At 44.1% G+C, this 22,250-nt stretch overlaps 1 protein-coding gene across 1 annotated transcript in view; it reads left to right on the top strand.

Moving 5' to 3' along the window:
- Positions 1-22,250, top strand: part of ASIC2 (acid sensing ion channel subunit 2) — a 1,127,535-nt gene that overhangs the window by 367,816 nt on the left and 737,469 nt on the right. The gene's annotated exons all lie outside the window — the stretch shown is intronic.

Below are 22,250 nucleotides of genomic sequence, written 5' to 3'. Positions count from 1 at the left end.
TACCTCCCTGGTTCAAGCCATTCTCTTGCCTCAGCCTCCCAAGTAACTGGAACTACAGGTATATGCCACATACCCGGCTCATTTTTATACTTTTAGTAGAGACGGGGTTTCGTCATGCCAATCAAGCTGGTCTCAAACTCCTGACCTCAAGTGATCCACCTGCCTTGGCCTCCCAAAGTGCTGGAATTACAGGTGTGAGCCACTGCGTCCATCCTGACATTCAGTCTATAACACCAACCCTATAGGAATCACTGAAGGTCAGAGCCCCAAGGAGAGCACAGAGAGTGGAGGAGCTGAGCTTGCATGAGACTCACTGTCAGGAGGAGCTGGACAAAGAATTGCAGCATCATACAGATTCAGTTCCCTCTGCCAGGGACACTTTCTCACCATACAAACATATCACAAACATGCACACATGCTCACACAGCACATACACATGCACATGCCTCACCACACACAGATGCACACTACGGGACCCTGCTGAAGATACCTGCTTAACTCCCACACATATTTTAGATCTCAGCTCAAACTTTATCCTTTCATTCATGTCGCACCTACAGATCTCCTGTTATTTGCTCACATACTCTTCATTCACAGAATTCCTCCAGCTGTCAAGAAATACTTCACGTTAATAAGCTTTAATATCTTACCACTCATACTCCCAGAATGTCAGCCCATGAAGGCAGATGCTGAGTCCCGGTGTCCTGCTGCATCCTCTGTGCCTGGGAGTCAGAATATGGGTTCCACTCTGGTTTTGTAGTGAACTTGCCATGCAACTTTAAACAGCTCTTTTTGTCTCACTGGAACTCTGTTTCCCAATTTGTAATGTGAGGAGGCTGCAGCGGCCTCCCAGCCAGCTCTGACAATCATGGAGTCTCACTTGGCAAACAAAGCCCACCTTCCCCACTATTTAGAACTCTCCATGTTATCCCTCTGCTGTCTCATCCAAGGCTGGATGGGATGGCTTCCAAGCCTTGCACATTATGCCCAGGTCACTCCATGGCTTTCTGAGCACCGCTCTTCAGGATATGTCTCTTTTCGATACTCTGTCTTCCTGGATTAAACTACTAGGGACTATTGTGTTGGTCTGGGTTCCCTCACACCAAATATCTGCTAAGGGTCCCTAATGAACCAGGGACTGTATAGTCATTGAAAACTTCATCATTGTACCCAAAAAGACGTAAATTTGCTGAATTATCAGATGGCTGATTTGGCTGGAAGGGACTAGAAAGATATTCAGTCCAGGGATGGTACATGTCACAGACACTGCTGCTTTCCTGCACAATTTTCAGACTCCATTTCTTTACTAGCAGAATTCTAGTCTTTCTGAGTGGCAGATATGAGCCCAATTAAAATGTGTACGTCTCCAAACTCCCATTTAACAAAGTGTTGCTATGTCATACAATTTTGGCCAATGGGATATAAAAGAAGTTTGCTAGGAATTTCTGGAAAATGTTTTGCTTTCCAGATACAGATATGTTCCTTTCCCCCTTTCTCCTTCCTTGTTTTTTCTCTTGCTTAAAAATAGAGATGGCAGGCTGAGGTGGAGCAGCCATCTTGAAACGAGCCATGGTGACAACCACAACAATCACAGCACTTCAGTGAACCATTCCAGCCATCCATATCTATGCCCAAGACAGACATCACAAATCAATCACAGCACTCTTTCCTAATGAGCCTAGACATGACCTCAGACTCTCATCCAACCCAGAGCTCCAAGCAGCTGCTACCAATTGATCAAAGCTGGCCTTTGGGTGAAATCCATTAGCTATATCTGACCTCACCCAAATTTCCTTGACCCATCATTTTGAAAAAAAATGAGGCATGAGAGAAAAGAGATTCTGCAATAACAAATTAATGTCACAGTCAGAGTTGGGAGCAGATTTCCTAACTCCTGATGCAGGGGAAGAAATATGAGTTTGGGAGCCAGAGAGCCTACCTTTTTTATCTTGCCCATGCCACTTACTGTCTGGATGACATTTAAAATGTCAGTCACTTTACCTGTCTGAGCTTTAGTTTTTAAAACTGTGATATGATCACACACCGGGGCCTATCATGGGGAGGGGGGAGGGGGGAGGGATTGCATTGGGAGTTATACCTGATGTAAATGACGAGTTGATGGGGGCAGCACACCAACATGGCACAAGTATACATATGTAACAAACCTGCACGTTATGCACATGTACCCTACAACTTAAAGTATAATAATAATAAATTAATTTTAAAAATAAAAAAATAAATAAATAAATAAAACTGTGATATGAAGATAATGCTGCATACTTCCCAGGAAGGTTGTGAAGACTAAACCTATGGGTCAGACATGGTAGCTCAAGACTGTATATCCCAACACTTTGGGAGGCTGAGTCAGGAGGATTGCTTGAGCCCAGGAGTTGAAAACCAGCCTGGGCAACATAGCAAAACCCTGTCTCTACAAATAAAAAATAAAAAATTTAAATTATCTAGGTATACTAGCACATGCCTGTAGTCTCAGCTACTTGGGAGGCTGAGGTGGGAGGATAACTTGAGCCCAGGAGTTGCAGGCTGCAGTGAGTCATGATTGTACCATTGCACTCCAGCCTGAGTGACCGAGTGAGACTCTGTCTCAAAAAAAAAGAGAGAGACTAAACTATGGAAGAGGAATTAAACTTAAAAGGCATTCAGTGCATCTTGGTGAATCTCTTCTCTTTTTCCTTCCCCTTCTCGGTCTCGTACAATTCCACAGAGAGAAAATGACCAGAATTAGAGAAGTAGAACTGGGATAATGAAAATAGAGATTGGTCTGATTTTCTCAAAATGAATTACATCCACTCCCAACCTGCCCCACTACATATGGATCTGCAACTTCGCCAAAAGCTAGAATGAGCTAATTCCCTGCTCAGCTGGGCAGCAGGCTCCCTGCCTTTGGGGGTTTTAATGGCAAGCTGGGGTGTGAAAAGTTATTAGTTAGGAAAGAAACAGCTCTTCCCTTATTGCAAGTGCTTTCCTTGTGACCATCCCGTCCTCTAGAGTGTAGCCCATTACAAAGGGAGTTCATTGTATGATTAAAAAAAAAAAAAAAAAGTAGTTAAATTCCCAGTATCATTTTCTGAAAGATTTTCAATCCCTATCAGTTTAAACTTATTACACACAAAGTTTTAAAAGTTATTTAACAAAAAGCATCATCTGGTATAATGTGTCAGGAGTTTGAACCATTTCACTGCATGTAAGCCAGATGGCCGTGAATATGTGACTTATGTGTACCCTCTTCATCTGCAGTAGGCACAAATAACAGTTGTTCCCACTTATTAAGCACTTGCTGTGTGCCAGGTACCACGCTAAACACTTTTCCATGCCTTATAGCTTTTAATCCACCTCCACGCTTGACCAACAACCTCATTCATTAAGTACCCAGTTTTCAAATGAAGAACAGGTTATATAATTTCAACAAGACCACACAGCCAGTAAGTGGCCAAGCTGGGATTTGAATTTCGGCCTCAATGATATGAAGCCCAAGGCTCCCAGTTTTCCCCAAGAGACAGGTTTTAGGATTGAGTGTGATAAAGAGTCAAGTGCCTGATGCATATCCAGAGCCCAGGAAACAGTAGTTCCCTTTCTTCCTCATCTGAAGTGGTGTGGTATAGTACACATACAGTACAGGATATAGTGTATCTTTGTATACCACACATGTATACATAGGTATATGTACTACATACATAATACATAGTATATATATTGTGGGACCAAGGTCCCTGGCCCCGTACAGGTTTGCTGAGAACAGACATAAAGCAGATTGGTGAAGGGGAGAAAAGACATACAAATTTATTTAATGTGTATGTGCAGAAACCTTCAGAATGAAGACCCAAACATTACAGGGGAGATTGTCCATCTTTATACTTAAGTTCAACAAAATATGGGCAGCTGTGTAGAAATATGATTGGACAAAAAGGGTATGGCCTAATGCTAATAGACTGCTTGGGAAACCCCAGCAAGGCCGGCCTGTCTAGATTCTTCTCAGCCTCTCTAAGCATTCATTCCTTCCCTCCGGATGTGGGACAGGACCCTCTCTGGAATGAGGGTCTTATGACCCACAGTCAAACAAGGCAGTTAGATCATTTCTTTATGGCCTATTTTTACATAGAATATTTTTAGGTTTTACAGCTGGCTTTCAGGAAAAGGGACTCTCCTTGGGAAAGAGGGATTCTAGTGTCTATGGATGGCCTCAGGGGAAAATGGGACTGACAGGCAGGAAGTTAGGAGAAAACCAGAGACAAACTTCTGCTTCTGAGGCTACTGCTTCATTTTGGGTATTCTTTTCTGAGTCCCAACAATCTACATACTACATACTATATATAGAGTCTACATTTAGTATATAGTATAGTATGCATGAATGCATAAAAGTGATCTCCATCCCAACAGAAAAACAAGATAACTGTTTGAGTGATGGAAATCTAATTACCATTATTTGATCCCTACATATTTGATCTTTTGCATGTATCAAAAGATCACACGTAGCCCAGAAATATGTACAATCATTATGCATCAATTTAAAAAATGAACACCACCACAACACAAGCGATCTCTAATGCCGATCTGACCAACAGCTCCCCAGGAACTTTTGCTGGGTTTTGCAGTGAGATAGAAAAAAGCCCTGCAGGCCTGTGCCAGAAACTCCAACAAGCTCAGCCCTCAGGCAAAACCAGAGTCCTGGCATCTTGAAAAAAAACACTAATGTAAGTTCTATGGGGCCTCAGCTCAGATTCAATTTCTACCCACAGGCACAGGCTTAAAAAACAGCAATGCAAAGGAAGAGGAGGAGATGGAAACAAGACATGTTATGTAGATGTAGAGTCAGAAAGAAAATTCAGGCTGACAGCAGAGTCTGCGCACACAGAATGCAGGGCAATGGAACAGAAGGTGCCCAAATGTGCCACACAGATCAGATGAGGGTTGCGCTCAGACTCTGCCACTTACTGTGCAACCTGGGACTAATTATTTTGATCTCTCTGGGCCTCAGTCTCCATACCTGCCATTTGAGGAATGGTGATAATTTTCCCATTCTCAGCACAGACATTCACCCAGAACACACCAGAATGAGCTAAGGGGTTGTTACCATTGTAAATACTTGTACCACAATTGCCATAGTAAGTTACTATGTAGTTTTATTCTTACCCTGGCTCCCAGAATCACTTGAGGGCAGAGCTCTTGGTTCAGTCCCTGTCACATAATGAGCAATAAATGTGATCAGTCCCCCAGTCCCCACTGGCCCCTTTAGCAGTAGTGGTCCTGGGTATCTTTCTTGCTGATAGCCCGTTGACCATAAGGCAGACAAATAATACCTAGACAATGAATGTTCCTTTGTGCTAGAAGGTGCTATTCCAGCCAGCCAGGTGGGTTCAGGGTCTTGTCAGAGACCTCATAATGAGTCTGTCTTCTGGAAGACAAGTTCTGCTACAGTCCCACGGGGGAAATTGAAAAACCAGCCCTGCAGGTTTCAATCTGAAAAGCATTAATGCTATAAAGTATTTCAATTCTAACCAAGGAAAGCGATAAAGCTGTGAGTACCCAGCTGATGTGGGGATAGGGAATTGCTGTCTCCATGGGCTTGATTGCAGAGAATTGGTTCCTCTTCAAAAGGCAGCTGGCTACAAGGGTGAGAGGCAGATTTACAACCTGGAAAATGTAGTGGGGTGCCTGGGAAAGAAATTAGCATCATCAAACAGCGGTAAGAGCTGGCAGAGAGTGAACTTCTTCATGCCCAGAACCAGGGCCTGTGCCTTACTGTCAAATACAGTCGTGGCAAAAACAACAACAAAAACAACAACAACAAGAAGCCTATGTTGAGCCTGTATTTTGTGCCAGCCACTGTCTAGGTGCTGTACAAATGCATTCCTCCATTAAATGTTTACACCAACCATATGAGGCCAGCTTTCATTTTACAGAGGAAGACACTTGGGGTCAGGGAGGTGAATAGTTATTCTGCAGGGCTGGAACTGTGTCGTGCCCAACTCCAAAGGCTTGCTCTGAATTATTTACAAATAAAGCATCCATCACACTGTATTCGGGTGGAGAAACAGCAGTTAAGCCTAGGGATCAGGGCAACTTCTCTTCGCTTCCACACTCCACCACAGAGCTGGGTGAGATGAAGAATGATACAAGCAGTTGGATTTGTGGGGAATCATTTAAAGAGTCCTAGCAAATCAGTTGTTCCATTTCCTAAACTCCTACCTAGGGCCTCCTGTCTTTCAGGGGCCTCGGTGGTCATTCTGCTTTCTGTGAACTGAATGTTTGTGTCCCCCAAGTTGAAACCCAATCCCCAACATGATGGTACTGGGAGATGACTAGGTCATGAGGATGGAACCCTTCTGGTGGGATTAGTGTCCTCATAAGGGAGGACGAGCCATGGGCTCTCTCCCTCTGCTCTTCACCATGTGAGGACACAGTGAAAAGACAGCCATCCAAACACCAGGAAGTGAGCCTTTAACTAGACACCAGGTCTGCCAGCACATTGACCTTGGACTTCCCAGGCACCAGAACTGTGGGAAATAAAAGTTTGCTGTTTCAGAGTGGATCATCTCTTCCTCCAGACTCAAGCTTCTTTAATCAGGGAAAATCCATAAATTCCTGATTTCCCTGTGGATAGGCTAAGGTGACACATGAATTTCTGAATTTACGCAAATATCTGTGTTGGGAGTAAGGATAAGTGTTCATAAATAAAGGTGTTCTGCCTTCAGAAAGGAAGAACAACTACTGTCATTTATCTCTGGGTCCTCTGTGCCCACTGCTGGGCTTGGTACAGTAAATTTTGATGCGGGACTTTTGTCGGCCCCTTTGCTGGACTTCCAGCATGGGGCACTCCATCTACTCGGCCTGCCATGCTCAGGCCCTTGCGTGAAGGAGCATGTGAGTGAGTGAGTGTGAGATCTGGTCGGCTGCTCTACTGACACGGGAGCAAGCTCCGTGCAGAACCCACGGCCAACACTGCATGGAATGCAGTGTTGCCCAGGCAAGGGTGCCTGTGACCCTGAAGCCCTAAAGGGGGTGTTAGTGTGCTGATTAGCTCTTTTAGTTCCGCTGTCCACAGCCCAATGGATGGCAGTGTGTTAGCAGCTCAGTTGGCCCCTGGTCCCATCACATGGGGTGGCTGCCCTCCACCAGCAAGGGCAAAGGGCCAGTGTGACAGCCTTTCTGGGTACCCACACTCAGTGAGTCCCGAGCTTTTGTCCAGCATCCAAGAAGAATAAGGTCATGCTTGATGATTGAAGGATGGTGAGGGTAGAGAATTTCACTGAGTGATGAAAACAGCTCTCAGAGGAGAGGGAAGCTGGAGAGGGAAGGGGAAAGGCAAGTCGTCTTCCCCCAAAGTCAGGAGGTCTCTTGTCCAAAGTCATGCCATCTCCTGCCTGAAGTCAGGCTGTTTCGCCTCTACCGACTGAGTCTGGGGTCTTTACAGGAACAGGATAGGGGAAGGGTGGGCCTTAGGTAGTATTGGAAAAGGCAACATACAATTGGTTAGAAGGCATTATTCAGAAAGAGCCAATCAAGAGAGATCAGGTGAATACGAATAGAAGTTTTCACTCTGGACTACAGATCTCAGGCTATTTTTGGCCTGAAGGTGGAGTTTCACTGTGACCTGCCCGTGTCTGCCTAGGATTTCTCGGCCTCCTGCCTCTATTAATTTCAGTATATGGTGTTGAGTTCAAGCGAATTTCCAATGGACAGAAAATGCCAACCTCTCTCTAAACCATCACACCTCCTCAGCTTGAGGCCCATTTATATGCCTGTTTATAGATTCCCAGGAAAAGAAGCAAAAATAAATTCTCTCTTTAAGCATCTTGCATTGGAGATTCTAGATCCTTAGATAATGTAAACAAGGATTCTGCACTGTATTTTAAATTTAAATGTGGGAGTTACTTTTTAAAAAAATGTATATGGGATGGGCACGGTGGCTCACACCTGTAATTCCAGCACTTTGGGAGGCCAAGGGGGGCAGATCATGAGGTCAGGAGATCAAGACCACAGTGAAACCCCATCTCTACTAAAAAAAAAAAAAAAAAAACAATTAGCGGGGCGCGGTGGTGGGTGCCTGTAGTCCCAACTACTCAGGAGGCTGAGGCAGGAGAATGGTATGAACCCGGGAGGCAGAGCTTGCAGTGAACCGAGATCTTGCCACTGCACTCCAGCCTGTGCGACAGAGCAAGACTCCGTCTCAAAAACAAACAAACAAAAAATTATATGTAACTTTTTACAATAAAGGCTGCCTTTAGCTATGTTCCCACATAGTTTAGATTCTCTATTAGAATCTATGTAGATGTTACACTGTTTGAGTACATTGGAACTGAATCAATGAAGCAACAGTTAATGGGTTAATTATCTCAAGATTGGTGGGTAAAATTCACCTCCTATGGCAAAATTTACAACCTTAACTAACAGTTTTCTGAATAAATATTCTAATAAGTGTACTGTCTAAAAATATTCCATAGTCTCAAGGTTACAAGTCAATTGGCCTTAGGATCTTTAAAATCATTCAATAAAACAGAAATACTCTTTGTCCTTTTGTAGCATATGGATCAGATAGAAACTTTAGCATTATCCGATATAAACTAAGTAGAGACTTAAATTTTATGAGAACTGGTTTATAAATATCCTCTTTCTTATATATTCATACATGAGTTAATTGATTCAAAGGTGCTTTGTATCTTAAAACTTGTATCAATAGCTTCTGAAAGTTTCTTGGATTTCTTGCTTGTGGAAATACATTGTAACCTCTGATTTTAATTTTTGAAGCTTTTTCATTTCTGCACTCACTAATTTATATGCAGACGTATTTATATGAAATCTGTCTATCACCGTGTCTCACACACACACAAAGCTGAGTGGGTTTCCTTCAACATCGTAAAGTATATTTCCAGTGGTCTGATTTGAAACATGAACTCTGCAGCACACAGGAAATATACTTTTGAATGCCCTGGAAAAGTCACAAAGAGAGACCAGCAGAAACTGAGGTTCACTGGGGTCCAAGGTGGGTGCCCATTGGGAATCTATGTCTTGCATAGTGAGGCACCAGAGACGCAGCAGACAAGTTGTGAGCCTCAAATCCAAGGTCAGCAGAGCAGATGCACTGAATCGCATGCACTGATTTGCTACCAAGATGCTTTACAAATGGAAAACTCTGTGCAGCCGGCCTCAGGGTAAATAGCTATGCGGTTTCTTTTATTTAGTGATGGTCAAAAATTATCATAAGCAAAGCCGGCTAGGCTGCCACATATTTTTGTCTGTCTTTGACAACACTTATATCTGTATTAGAGTTTTTCACCATCAAAATCAACTGACAAATAAAAAAAAATGATGCAATGGTAGTTGAGAGGAGTGGGCTTTTGGAATAAACACAGGAAATAGCACAGGAATAAACCAAAACAGCTGTGATTTTTCTTTTTTTACCCTTTTCACCACAGATCAAGTAGCACAGAGCTTTAATTCTCAGCATATGGCTTCATTTTAACTGACTGTTATTTTTCTTCTGATTTGGCTAAGAATCACCTCCTCAGTCAAAGTAAGAGCTAAAGAATAGGTAAAATAATAATAATCATCATCCCACATTTAGGATACTACATTACACATGCAGATATGTGAAAGAAGCCACCAAAAACGAGCTCGGCCTTAGCTCAACACCCTGGTGAGGCACAGAGCATGGAGGCTGAGAAGTCTGAGGGAGAAGAGTCCTTTGAAGCCCGTTGTTCTTGGATTATGTGGAGGTGTTATCTGGTGCCACTGCCTCTACCTCAAGCCTAGCAGGGAGGCTTCAAGGAACCACTTGGCGTGTGTGATCTGCTTCTCTTTGAGTACAGCAGCCCCTCCATATCTGTGGGGGATACATGCTAAGAGCCTCAGTAGCTGCTTGAAGCCAATAATACCACCAAAACCTAAATATACTGTGTTTTCTCCTATACATACCTCTGATAAAGTTTAACTCATAAATTAGGCACAGTAAGAGATTGACAACTAGTAATAAAACAGAACAACTATAACAATATCCTGTGATAAATGTTATGTAAACGTGGCCTCTCTCTCTCTCGCCCTCAAAATATCTAATTGTACCATACTCACCTGTTTTTGGACTGTGGTTGACTGTAGGTAACCAAAACCATAGAAAGCAAAACCTCCAATAAAGAGGGACCATTATATGCTAAGCCACCTGCAATGGCAAGACAAAGAACCACTCTTAAGGGTCCCTGCCAAGAGGGTGGCCTACTAGAGCAGGGAGACCCCTTCCCAAGCAGCTCTGCCTGTAATGGAAGTCAAGGTGGAAGGGTCATAAGATACTGCACGGGAATACATTGCCCACATCCGGGGAGGTGCAGTTCAGCGGAGCCCACGGGAGGGGGCGCCAAAGACGTCACGAATGTGAGTAAAGGAAGACTCCTATCTTGGAAGATCCTGTAACCCCATCTACCTTCAGAGTCAAATCATGATAACACCAAATAGAACGTCCATGTCCCCCATCTGTTCTCCAAAAACTTGCTCTCAAGAACTCAATTGCATAGCTGTGTTCCATTCCAAAATTCCAGGGAAAATGGTGAGAAACTTAGAGTTCAGATTTTTAAGAACTGCAGAAGACTGGACATTGTATCACTGAAATCATACTATTTTCAAACCAGCAGTGATCTAAGAACTTTTCATTTCCTGAAAGTGACAGGAAATTGAGGAACCTGCCTGAGATAACATCTTTGGGTGGGCAGGAAGGGTTGATAAGGTAGGTTTGTCAGATAGTCCTGAGAGGTGAAAAGAAAGTTATTTTACACTTGCACTCCATCAAGTTCCACTGTCACCGTCACAGTTATTTTTGTTTACTGCTCTTTCCCCTCCAGAAAGACTATCTGGGTGAAGAGTAAGGGTGCTGACACGGGTGCTTGATGATGATGGCTGGATAGGCAGCAATTTTACAGGTCAGCATCAGAAGATGCCCAGGCTGATGGTCCATGAGCAGAAGAGAAAAAGTAACGATCAGGAAGATGGAAAGAGGAAAAGTCAGGCACGTGAATATATCGATGGACACAATGGACACAAGGGTCTTGGTTTCCATCTTACGTACCTGCTGCTATTGTGCAAATGTCCCCTCCAAAGTTCATGTGGAAACTTAACCCCAGTGTGGCAGTATTGACAGATGGGGCCTTTAAGAAGTGATTGGATGATGAGGGTTCTACCCTCAAGAATGAGTTCATCCATTCATGAATTAATGGATTAATAGGTTATCATGGGAGGGGAATTGGTAGCTTTATAAGAAGAAGAAAAGAGACCGGAACTGGCAAGTTGGCATACTCAGTCCCCTTGCCATGTGATGCCCCGTGCTGCCTTGGGACTCTGCAGAGTCCCCACTAGCAAGAGTGTTCCCACCAGGTGTGCTCCCTTGACCTTGAACCTCTCAGCCTCCACAGCTGTAAGAAACAAATTCTTCTTCTTTATTAATTATCCAGTTTCAAGTATTCTGTTATAAGCAAGAGAAAAAAGACTAATACACCCACTAAAGCTCAGTGAATGCTGGCTGCTCCAGGACAGTACATTCTGAAATCAAAGACTCTTAAACTAGCAAAGGCTTGTTGGGGTAGGAGGGCAGCCCCCAGGATGGATTTGATGCAGGAGAAATCCTCCAACACAAACAAAGAGAAGCAGAGTGGTTTCTAAGAATAGGGCTGGGGGAAAGGGACCTGTCAATCGAGGATAAGGGCCCTGGATCGGTCATAAAAAGGCAAGCTGTGCTTCAGCAACCGGCGACCAGAAAATCTCAGTGACTTTAGAAATGTCTACCATACGTTGGCCTGGGATCTGCTCAGCACCATCCTTACTTACTCTGAGACCCAAAAGGAAGGAGCAGCCATTATTTAGAATATGCAGCAGAGGGAAGAGAAAATGTGTCCGGCACTGGCTCCTGAAACTTCCACACAGAAGTGACTCATCTCACCTCCACTCACATTTCTTTGTCCAAAGCAGGTCACTTGGGTGCACCTAAGTTCGAAAGAATGGGAAAGAATAACCCTCCCATGGCAATAGAACTGAAAACTAGTAAACAATAGATAATGCAATCTTTCCCAGGACCCAAGGAGAAAGGAAAAGGCCCTTCTGCTATGGAACCAGAGGTTGCTCTTGAACTCAGTGAGGAAGGACTGAAAGACCCGAAGGTCAGGGCTAAAGATGGGAGCTAGCATCCCATCCTTGCCTGCCCTGCTAACCTGAATTAAGTGAACAGAGTGACCAGATCACGAGCCTAAAGCTGTGTTCTTCCTCCACTCATTCTTTATTCATTCTACAGATATTTACCGAGCACACACTATGCACCAAGCATGATGTTAAATCCTGAAGAGAGATCAATCAAGACACATGGTCTCTAAACTCCAAGAAGTCATAGTCAGGAGACTTGTATCCTGAGAGCTCCTCATGATTCACTGAAGTTGGGGGCAGCATGGCTGAGGGGAAAGAGCCCTGGAATTGGAGTCAGAGATCTGACACTGGTTCTACCTTTTTTTTTTTTTTTTTTTTTTTGAGACAGAGTTTCGTTCTGTCGCCCAGGCTGGAGTGCAGTGGCCGGATCTCAGCTCACTGCAAGCTCCGCCTCCTGGGTTTACGCCATTCTCCTGCCTCAGCCTCCCGAGCAGCTGGGACTACAGGCGCCCGCCACCTCGCTCGGCTAGTTTTTGTATTTTTTAGTAGAGACGGGGTTTCACTGTGTTAGCCAGGATGGTCTCGATCTCCTGACCTCGTGATCCACCCATCTCGGCCTCCCAAAGTGCTGGGATTACAGGCTTGAGCCACCACGCCTGGCCGGTTCTACCTTAACAGTGTAACATTTGTCAAGTTCATTCTCCTCTGTAGGCTTCCCTTTCCCTGTCTGATTCGGGGATCTTGTCATTGCAAAGATGGGGCCTACTCTACCAGCTTAAATAAAACAGAGCAACAAGAAGGACAGAAAAGCATCTGACAGGAGCCAAGGCCCCACAAGGGACTGGAAGTCAGGGACTGAGATTCCTCTCCAGCAGTCACTCACATCTGCTTCTCTGCCCATCTGCAACCTTTTTCTCTCCTCGCACATTCATACCCAACCATGGATGCTCTAACATGGGACACCCAGCGCCCTCCTACCATCAAATACAGTATCTTTGAGCCCAGTGCTAACAAAATTCAAAGATAAAAAATATACTTGGCCTAGACTGAGTCATGTATCCACTGCTGTGCAACAGCTATGGCCAGGAGAGGAGTCACGTGTCCACTTAGTAAGGACTGTGGGGAGTGGCATTTCTGAAAATGGTTGTAGACTGTGTCTCTAAAGAGTAGACCTGGGGAGGAAACTATTGGTATCACCACTTCATGGAGCAGCCATGAAATGGTGACCATAATGGTCTGGTCATCATGTTTCTGCATTCAGTGAACTCAAAACTTGAGGGTAAGAAAACTCACTGTAAAAGCGATTGCTGCACACCACATCAGCCTGCTTCCAGAATACAAGCTCCCATAACCCACTCCTTCCCCCTTATTCAAATCTTTCTCCCCATCCAAAACATGGAGAATGGGGTATGACCTGTAATCACTGAGAATGTTATCAGTGGTTGATAAATTTTCAATCCTGTGGGGTCTTTTGGGTCCCAGTACCCAATGTGGTGGTTGTCCCCACTCCATAAATCTGGAGCTTAGCATTGCCATATCACCATTACTCCAGGGCTGTGCCACTTCCACAGCCTGCCTGGAGCCTACATACCATTCTCAGCACCTGCTGAGCTCACTTGGGTCTGAGCCCCCGCTACGGGCACTAAGACCAAATGGCCCACTCATTTCTCCTTTCAGTTTAAGAAGGTGTGACCTGCTGCCATTTGTCAGTGAACCAGTTTTTCCATGCCTTCATCCACCCTTGCCTAGCACAGACAGTGCTGGCTGTGCTCACTCAGTTCCATCCCTATCCCCTGCCTCCTAGGAAGGTCAAGTCGTGGTTGAACTGATTTGTGGGCTTTGAAATGAGTACTCTGGAAAGAGGGTGGTAGAAAGTTGAAGAAAAAAAAAAAAAAGCACTTGTGCTGGGGAGGTCTTAGGTGGGTTTTCAAACAAGTTTGTGTTCTCACCTGCAGGGTGGGAGGGAAATGGAAGGTAGAGAAAGGTGAATGTGAAGATGATTAGAGTCAACTGTGTTTCCCTTTCATAGTGTGTGAGGGGCTCCATGGAAACTGGGGTCATTTTGAAATTGTATGTTTGTGTTCTTGGCCATGGCATTTCTTTCAGCCTGGGCCACACGAGCCACCACTGGCATAAGCTCACGTCTTCTGTCTCAAGCTGAAGTCCCTCCCTGAGAGCTGAACACTCCATTCCAGTTGGCACCAGGCCAGACCACATCTGCAGCAAGATCCTTTGGAGTGGTCCCTCTGATTCAGTGCTGGTGCCAGGTCAGAGCATGGCATGAGTTCAGGCAGCCTTCCCCCATCCCATCCTTGTGTTGAGGGCCCCCGGAGTCCCTACAGAACACCTTCCTTCAGCCAGCACCCATTCCAAGATGGCTGATTTCCCATAATCCAACCAGCAGATTCAATCCAAGCACCGCTCAGTTCCCTTTGGATTTTAACAACACAAAAAAATACTCAATCCATCTGATAAAATCTCTTAAACTGTGACATCTGAGAATAGTGTATTTGCAGGATAGTCTATGGATTAGGATGAAGTTGGCAGAAAGCTTGAACATAGAGAATTGGTGGGAAAAGGGAGAAAGAAAAAGAAAGCTAAAGTGTCATGAGCTGCTGCCTTTGGATTTAGAACAGATGAATGAGAAATGCCTGTGCCTGGTACACACCCATCCAGGTGTGTCTAGATTGGAATCTAATAAGCTACCTGAGTGTCCCATTCAGCCAAAAATTATTGCCCTAGAATACAAGATCCAGTCTGCTAACCAAATATTTTAGAAGGAAGCTCCTCTTGTTTAGTTTTAACACATACATTTCACAAAATCAGGTCCTGGGGGTTTGTTGCAAAGTCAGGGCCTGGGGACAGGTCCACTGTTAAATTTAAAGGGTTCAAGCAAGAGAACAATGGCAGCCCATAGACCATAAGTCTAAATATTCAAGAGGCAAAAATCAACTCCCTCATCAAAATAAATAAGATAAGTTCTGTCCTCTTACCTTCAAGAATACACCTTATAATTACGTATATACATGTATATGTAAAGTAAGGTTTTATATATACATACACACCCACATACACATACATATTTTTGTGTGTGTGTGTATATATACACATATATATATATCTTGCATATATCTGTCTTGCTTTATATACACATAAATAATTTTGCTATGTTTGTTTATACATAAATCTATGGCGCACACACACACATATATATAGCTTTATATATATGCATATCTACAGAGAGAGCTTTATATATATATACACACACTTATATCTTGCTTTATAAAATCTGGCTATGATTTGTATAGGTCTGAAAGTCAGCCAAACATCAAAGATGACTGAATTCAATTTTTATTGCACATATCTGGGTGTTCTGTTGATGATCCAGGGATGTTCAAATGAGTAATAAAATAAAAACATACATTATTTATAAACACTATATATTTATTCCATAAAATGTTTTTCCTGCTTTCATTCCAGCAGAATCATTAATTGTGTTATAAGTCAGTATTTTCACGTAATATATGTTTTATTTAAAGCTAGGTCAAATAAGGCAATTTTTCTTGAGTCATTATAATTCTTAGATACTTTTATTTTTTTGAAATTAACTCCGATTTGAACAAATTGCTCTGGTGAGACAGTATCTTAGTTTGCTTTTTGTTGCTTGTAACACAATACCTGAAACTGCAGTTTATAATGAAGTAAAATTTCTTTCTTACAGTTCTGGAGGCTGGGAAGTCCAAGGTTAAGGAGCTACATCTGGCGAGAGTGTGTTCCCATGGCTCCATAGGCATTACCCTAGTGGGGACTTTGTGGTGGTTCCACCCCTGCAACAGGTCTTTGCCTGGGTCACCAGACTTTCTACACCATCCTTTGAAATCTGGGTGGCCTCCACAGCTTCTGCTTTCTGTCATCCTATAGAATTAGCACCACATGGACCTGTGCCTTCTAGAGCTGCAGCGCACAAGCCACACCTGGGACTACTTGATCCAAGGCTGGGGGTGGCCAAGGAGCACTCCATGGGGGTGAAGGGAGCAGAGCTCTGAGGTGACCCTGAGCAGCAAGGCCATCAAGAAGACCTCAGGCTTGTCCCCTGAAACCATTCTGCCCTCCTAGGCCTCTGGACCTGTGATGGGAGGGGCAGCCTCGAAGATCTCTAAAATGGCCTTCAACGTCTTTCTTCCATTGTCTTGAGGAATAGCACCTGGCTCCTTTCTATCCATATGAATCTCTTTAGCAAAAGTTCACTGGGCTACATCCTTGGCTTCTTCTGAACATACTTTTTTTTATTATCTAGCACATTGCCAGGCTGCACATTTTTCAAATTTTTTCACTCCATTTCCCTTTTCTCTAGCAGTTCACCATAAGAAGTTAGCAGTAATCATGCAACAGCTGGAGCATTTTGCTGTTTAGAAATTTTTTCCACCAGATATGCTGTTCTGTTACTCTTAAATTCCACCTTCCACAGTGCCCTCTGGCATGAACACAGTTCAGTCAAGTTCTTTGCCAATTTATAACAAGGATGGCCTTTACTCCAGTTTCCAATACCTTGTTCATCATCTTCATCTGAAATCTCATTTGAATGGTGCTTACTGTCAATATTTCTACCAGTATTCTGGTCACAACCACTTAACAAATCTCCAAGGAGTTCCAACCTTTCCCTTATCTTCTTGTCTTCTAAGCCCTCATCAGGGTCTAGGCTTTTTCTAGCCTGCTCTTTCAAATTTTTCTGGCTTCTGGTTACACATTTTCAGGTATCTGTTATCAGCAACATCCCACTTCTCAATACCATTTTTTTTGGTATTCGCTCGCTTTCTATTGCTGATAACGGAATACCTGAAACTGAATAATTTATAAAGAAAAGGAATTTATTTTTTACAGTTAAGGAAGCTGAGAAGTCCAACGTAAAAAGGCCACGTCTGGTGAGAGCCTTCTTGTTTTTGGGAACTCTTTGCAGAGTCCTGGGGCAGCACAGGATGTCACATGGTAAAGGGACTCAAGCATGCTAATATGCTGGCTCAGGACACCCTTTCTCTTCTTACATTGCCACCAGCTCCCCTTCCATGATAACCCACGGATCCACTAACTCATTAATCTATTAATCTATGAATGGATTCATCCATTCATGAGGGCAGAGTCCTTGTTGTTTGATCACCTGTTACAGGCCCCATCTCTTAATGTATTCTACCACACTGGGGATTACATTTTAACATGAGTTTTGGAGGGGACAAACATTCAAACCATAGCAAACAGTAGCAACTGGGATTGTCAGTAGTAGTAAAGCAATCCTTAGGTTCATCAAAGGCCTATAAATTTCATACATATGTTCAAACAATGCAATGGGGCTGTATGTAATAAATCATTTTCTCAAAAAATATTAAATATGTGAATCTCATTACAAAAACCCTATCACTTATATTAAGCTTTTCACTGGCTCTTATAGCAATATCTATAGTCATATGACAATAATGTTAAGAATTGGTATCACACTTCACAGATGTTACATATACAGTACATACACACACATATATATACACACACACACACAAATTTAAGAATAGGATGAATTTTGCTTATTACTGCTGCATAATCTTCAGCCACCATGAACAGTGTTTGTGGTTTTGTGAATACTGCACTAAGTCATGAGCTTCATCAGAACCACACATTGCAACCAAATCAGCAAGAATTGGATCGCCCTCTTTATGCAGAAATGTTCTCGAGCTATCTGAGAGGAAGGATTTGACAAGTTAATTAATTTCTCTTTTTGCTTGTGGAAAGGCTTCTGCAGCTCATACTCTCCCAACCTTCGAGAGCACTGTTGGCATCTGAGGTTGCAGCCTCTCAGCACACACCTGCCTGGAATGCCAACACCGCTGCCTTTGGTTTGGAGGACATGGGGCAAGAGTTGTGTGGGAGAGGAGTGTTTCTTAGGACTAAATGTGTCAGTCACAGAACAGGTGTTTAAGGTTGCAGGTTGTTCTGAGAAAATGCTGAACTGTGGATCCTGAGAGCAGAATACAGAAGAGTGTTTTGATACATTTACTTGCATGTACTCCTGTTATCTATAAAACATGGGGCTCAGGGAAAGAAGTCTAAGAGCTGTATTTGTTGGGGCGTCAGCTGAGAGCTATGTGCCCCAACCTCCTGTTTGGACTTTAATTAAAGTAAGGAGCTGGTCCAAAGATCTTGTGAATCTCTCAGTCATCATCAAGGCCATTAAGTGCAAAATGCATAGAGGGGAGGAGGCAGAAAGAGCAGAACTCTAATGCCCAGCCAGGGAGAGAAGCTGGTCTCGAACTCCCGGCCTTAAGCAATCCTTCCACCTCTCAGCCTCTCAAACTGTTGGGATTACAGGTGTGAGCCACCATGCCTGCCCTAGGAAACTTCTGCCTTTTGTCCAGCAGGAGGATCTGTGAGTAACCAGGAGGAAGCCCCAAGTGAGAAAGTGTCTTTACTTTGTCCCTCATTAGAATAGGGACAGTAGTACAATGACAGCAAAGAGAATCTGCCAGAATCTCGCTCCTTTTTCTCCTCCTGGGGCTGAGGAAAAGGAAGGGAAGGGCAGGAAGAGTTCTAGTCACGATAAGGATCAGGAAACTCCCTGGGCATTCTCCCTCCAGAGCCCAACATTAGTGTCCTCCTGTTCCTTCACTAGTATCGGGACCTCTGCAGAGATTGGACTGAGGTGGCCGGAAGCCTAGGAATGCTGGCAGCCACCAAAGCTGGAAGAGGCAAGGAAATGGATTCTCCTCAAAACCTCTGTGTGGAGTGTGACCCTGCTGTCATCTTGGTTTCTGCCTAGTGAAATCTGTTTCCAACTTATCCAGAACTATGAGACCCTATGTCTGTGTTGTGTTAAAGTTACTCAGTTCCTGATGTGTTACAATAGCAAGAGAAAACCAATACAGCATCTTCCACTGGAGATTGTTCCTTCCTGGTTCTCTTTATCTTTCTGGGCCTCTCTTTGGGCTGTCACTTTACCTTGAAGATTTCTCTTTAGCTTCTGAAAGAGGTTCTCTAAGTGTTTAGTAACTTTGCCACCTCAGAGTCTCTGCTGGTAGGGGCAGGAAGTGCCCTTCCCAGCACAGGAGGGAGCTCAGAAACATCTCCTGGGTCCAGATGCTAGAAGGTAAGCCCTGGCTCTTGTGTGTGTAGGTCCCACTTGTGCAGGTGGCAGGATAGTGGAGGGACAGAGGGATCCTCTCAGAAGCCCACCTTGGCTTGCTGTCAAAAAATTGTTTGAGCTCTGACATCTGAAAGAGGTCCCCTCCCTAGTGTGTATATGGGAACTTATTTCTGAACTCCTAATCCTAAATCCTCAGGCCCAACCACTTTCTGGTTATAAGGAGCATCTGACAGATAATTCCATAAAGACACCTGGGCTGCACTTGCCCTCTGAGGGCCTGGTGTTTGGAAAGTCCTACAGGTGACTCTGTCAGCAGCTGTCTCAGAGCCAAGGCTGCCATTCAATAGGTCAGCGGTCACCAGTCCAAAGGCTCTGGGGAGACATGGATGACCTGTGGTCAGGTGGCCTGGCTGGCTGAAGGCTGTGCCACTTATCCTGTTGGTCCATTCGAAGATTGTCTTATTCGTTGATCAAGCCTGTTCAGATCACACTGATAGAGCATTGGGATATGATGTTCAATTACAGGGAAAATGGGAAGCAGAGCTGCCGGCTGGGTGTACTGATCATGCACACATGTGCTTAGCAAGATTGGAGCAGATGTTCCCGGTCATGATGCCCACTCCCTTCCCCACCCTGCTTGTCATTCATCACCATGTTGAGGGGGTCACCCTGCACATCACAGGGGGCCTTTCTGCCCTCCTGGCACACCCAGCTAGCCTGTCAAGGCTCAGCTCCTGCAACACTTTGTCTGTAAATATCCTCTGATGCCTTCTTCCCCCAGTGGGTCACCTCTTCCTTTGTTCCCCTCTGTATCCTGCATGTTTATGTTTGCACACTCTTACATCACCTTAGATATGGTATTTCTTCATTACATGGCTGCCCTCCTGGTCTCCTGCAAACTCCTTGATGGCCAAGACTAATTTTCTTTTCAATATGTTCCAAACCTAGCACAGTGTTTGGTAGATTTTGTTACCCAATGAAGGGTGTTAAATGATCAACTAAAGCACTCAGTCTCCAATGATATCCATTCAAATGTATCATTCATCTCTAAGAGCAGGTTTCTGCTCAGCATAAACCTATGAACTTGGTGACATCTCAAAGAGAGACTCAGAAAGATAAACTGAACCAGGAAGGAACCATCTCCAGTGAATAATGTTGTACTGGTTTCCTGTTGCTGCTCAGGAACTGAGAGGCTTTAACACAACACAGACGTAGGGTCTTATGGCTCCAGATGTCAGAAATTGAAAATGGGTTTCACTGGGCTGAAACCAATGTGACAGCAGGGTCATGCTCCACTCAGAAGTTGTAAAGAGAATCCATTTCCTTGTCTCTTCCAGCTTGCTTTTTGGTGGCTGCCAGCATTCCTTAGCTTGTGGCCACCTCACCCTGATCTCTTCTGCATGTTGTTGTCTCCTTTTCTGTAGTCAAACGTCCCCCTGCCTTCCTCCACCTCCCTCTAATAAGGACAATTTTGATGACATTGACCTGACCTGAATAATCCAGAATAATCTCCTTATCTCAAAAATCCTTAACTTAATCCCATCTGCAAAGTCATTTTTGTTATACAAGGTAACATTCACAGGTTCCAGGGGTGAGGACTCACTGTCTATAGAGAACTGTTCTTTAATCTAACACAGATGCTAAACCCATCAGCACATTTATTTGGTAATTGAAGTTTGAGCATATACTCTGCCTTAGATGCTAGGGTTATTCTGAGAAGGAACAACAACATGAATTAGACGTAGGCTCCACCTTTCCGAGTTTGCAGTTTAGCCAGGGAGAGAGATGCATAAACAATTAGCTGCTCCCGGAGCAGGAAGCCCCTAGGAACTCAGGGGTGACCTCTGAGCTGCTGGGCCTGCTTAGAGCTAGGAGGTCTTAAGATACGTCCACAGCTTTATGGGAATGTCTGTGTGACATCCAGAGCCCAGATACTGGGAACCTTCTTACAATGAATATGCACAACCCACAACCCGTCTAACCAGAAGGACCGCCACCTGCCAACTCCGATGCACTCTCCACCCCTCCCCCCACCATCATCCCTGATGTTTTGGGAGCAGAATCTGACGGGCTGAGAAGAGCTGATTCTCAAAGGTGAGAGAAGAGGGGAGGGACATGCAAGGGAGAGATGCAGAGAATCTACCCCATGGAGAACAGGGATAGAGAAGTGGTGCAGGGAGGCTGGGGTGGAGGAAGGGAATCAGTCCCCCTTCCCACCCATCTTTTTATGTTTTGTTTTTTAAATTAATTTTTAGAGCAGTTTTAGGTGCATAGAAACATTGAGCAGAAAGTATAGAGTGTTCCTATGTACCCTCTCTCCCAGCAGCTGCAGTTTCCCGTATTATTAACAACAGGCATGAGTGTGATATATCTGTTACAATTGATGAACCAATATTGATACATTATTACCATTAAAGTGACCTAAATGTGGCCTGAGAAGGACTCCGTACTTCTATATTTGAGACCTTGTGGATGAACTGTAACCTAATTTAGGAGTATGCACCTGTAACAGTAGCTGAGTCTTGGTCAATCCCAGCGGCCATACTTCAAACCACTCATACACCACCAAGTGTTCAAATTGTGTTCAAATAAGGCAAAGGCTGAGCTGTAACGAATCCAGTTGTTTCTGTACCTCACTTCCGATTTCTGTAAGTCACTTCCCTTTTTTTGTCTATGAATCTTCTTCCACCACACGGCTGCACTGGAGTCTCTCCGAAGCTGCTGTGATTCTGGGGCTGCCCCGTTCACGAGTCGTTCATTGCTCAATTAAACTCCCTTCAATTTAATTCGGCTGAAGTTTTTCTTTTAACATTACTAACTAAAGTCCATCGTTTATACTAGGGTTCATTCTTTGTGTTATACAGTCCTATGGGTTTTGACAAATGTCTGATGACATGTGTCCACTACTACAGTATCATACAGGATAGTTTCACCGCCAAAAAGATCCCCACCTTCCAGCTTCGTCTATTCTTCCCTCCTTCTCTTCCCCCAA

The sequence above is a fragment of the Papio anubis genome, chromosome 17 (assembly GCF_008728515.1).
Source record: "Papio anubis isolate 15944 chromosome 17, Panubis1.0, whole genome shotgun sequence".
Lineage (NCBI taxonomy): Eukaryota > Metazoa > Chordata > Mammalia > Primates > Cercopithecidae > Papio > Papio anubis.
The sequence above is the reverse complement of the archived record's forward strand: the minus strand, read 5'-3'. Positions and strand labels throughout refer to the sequence as shown.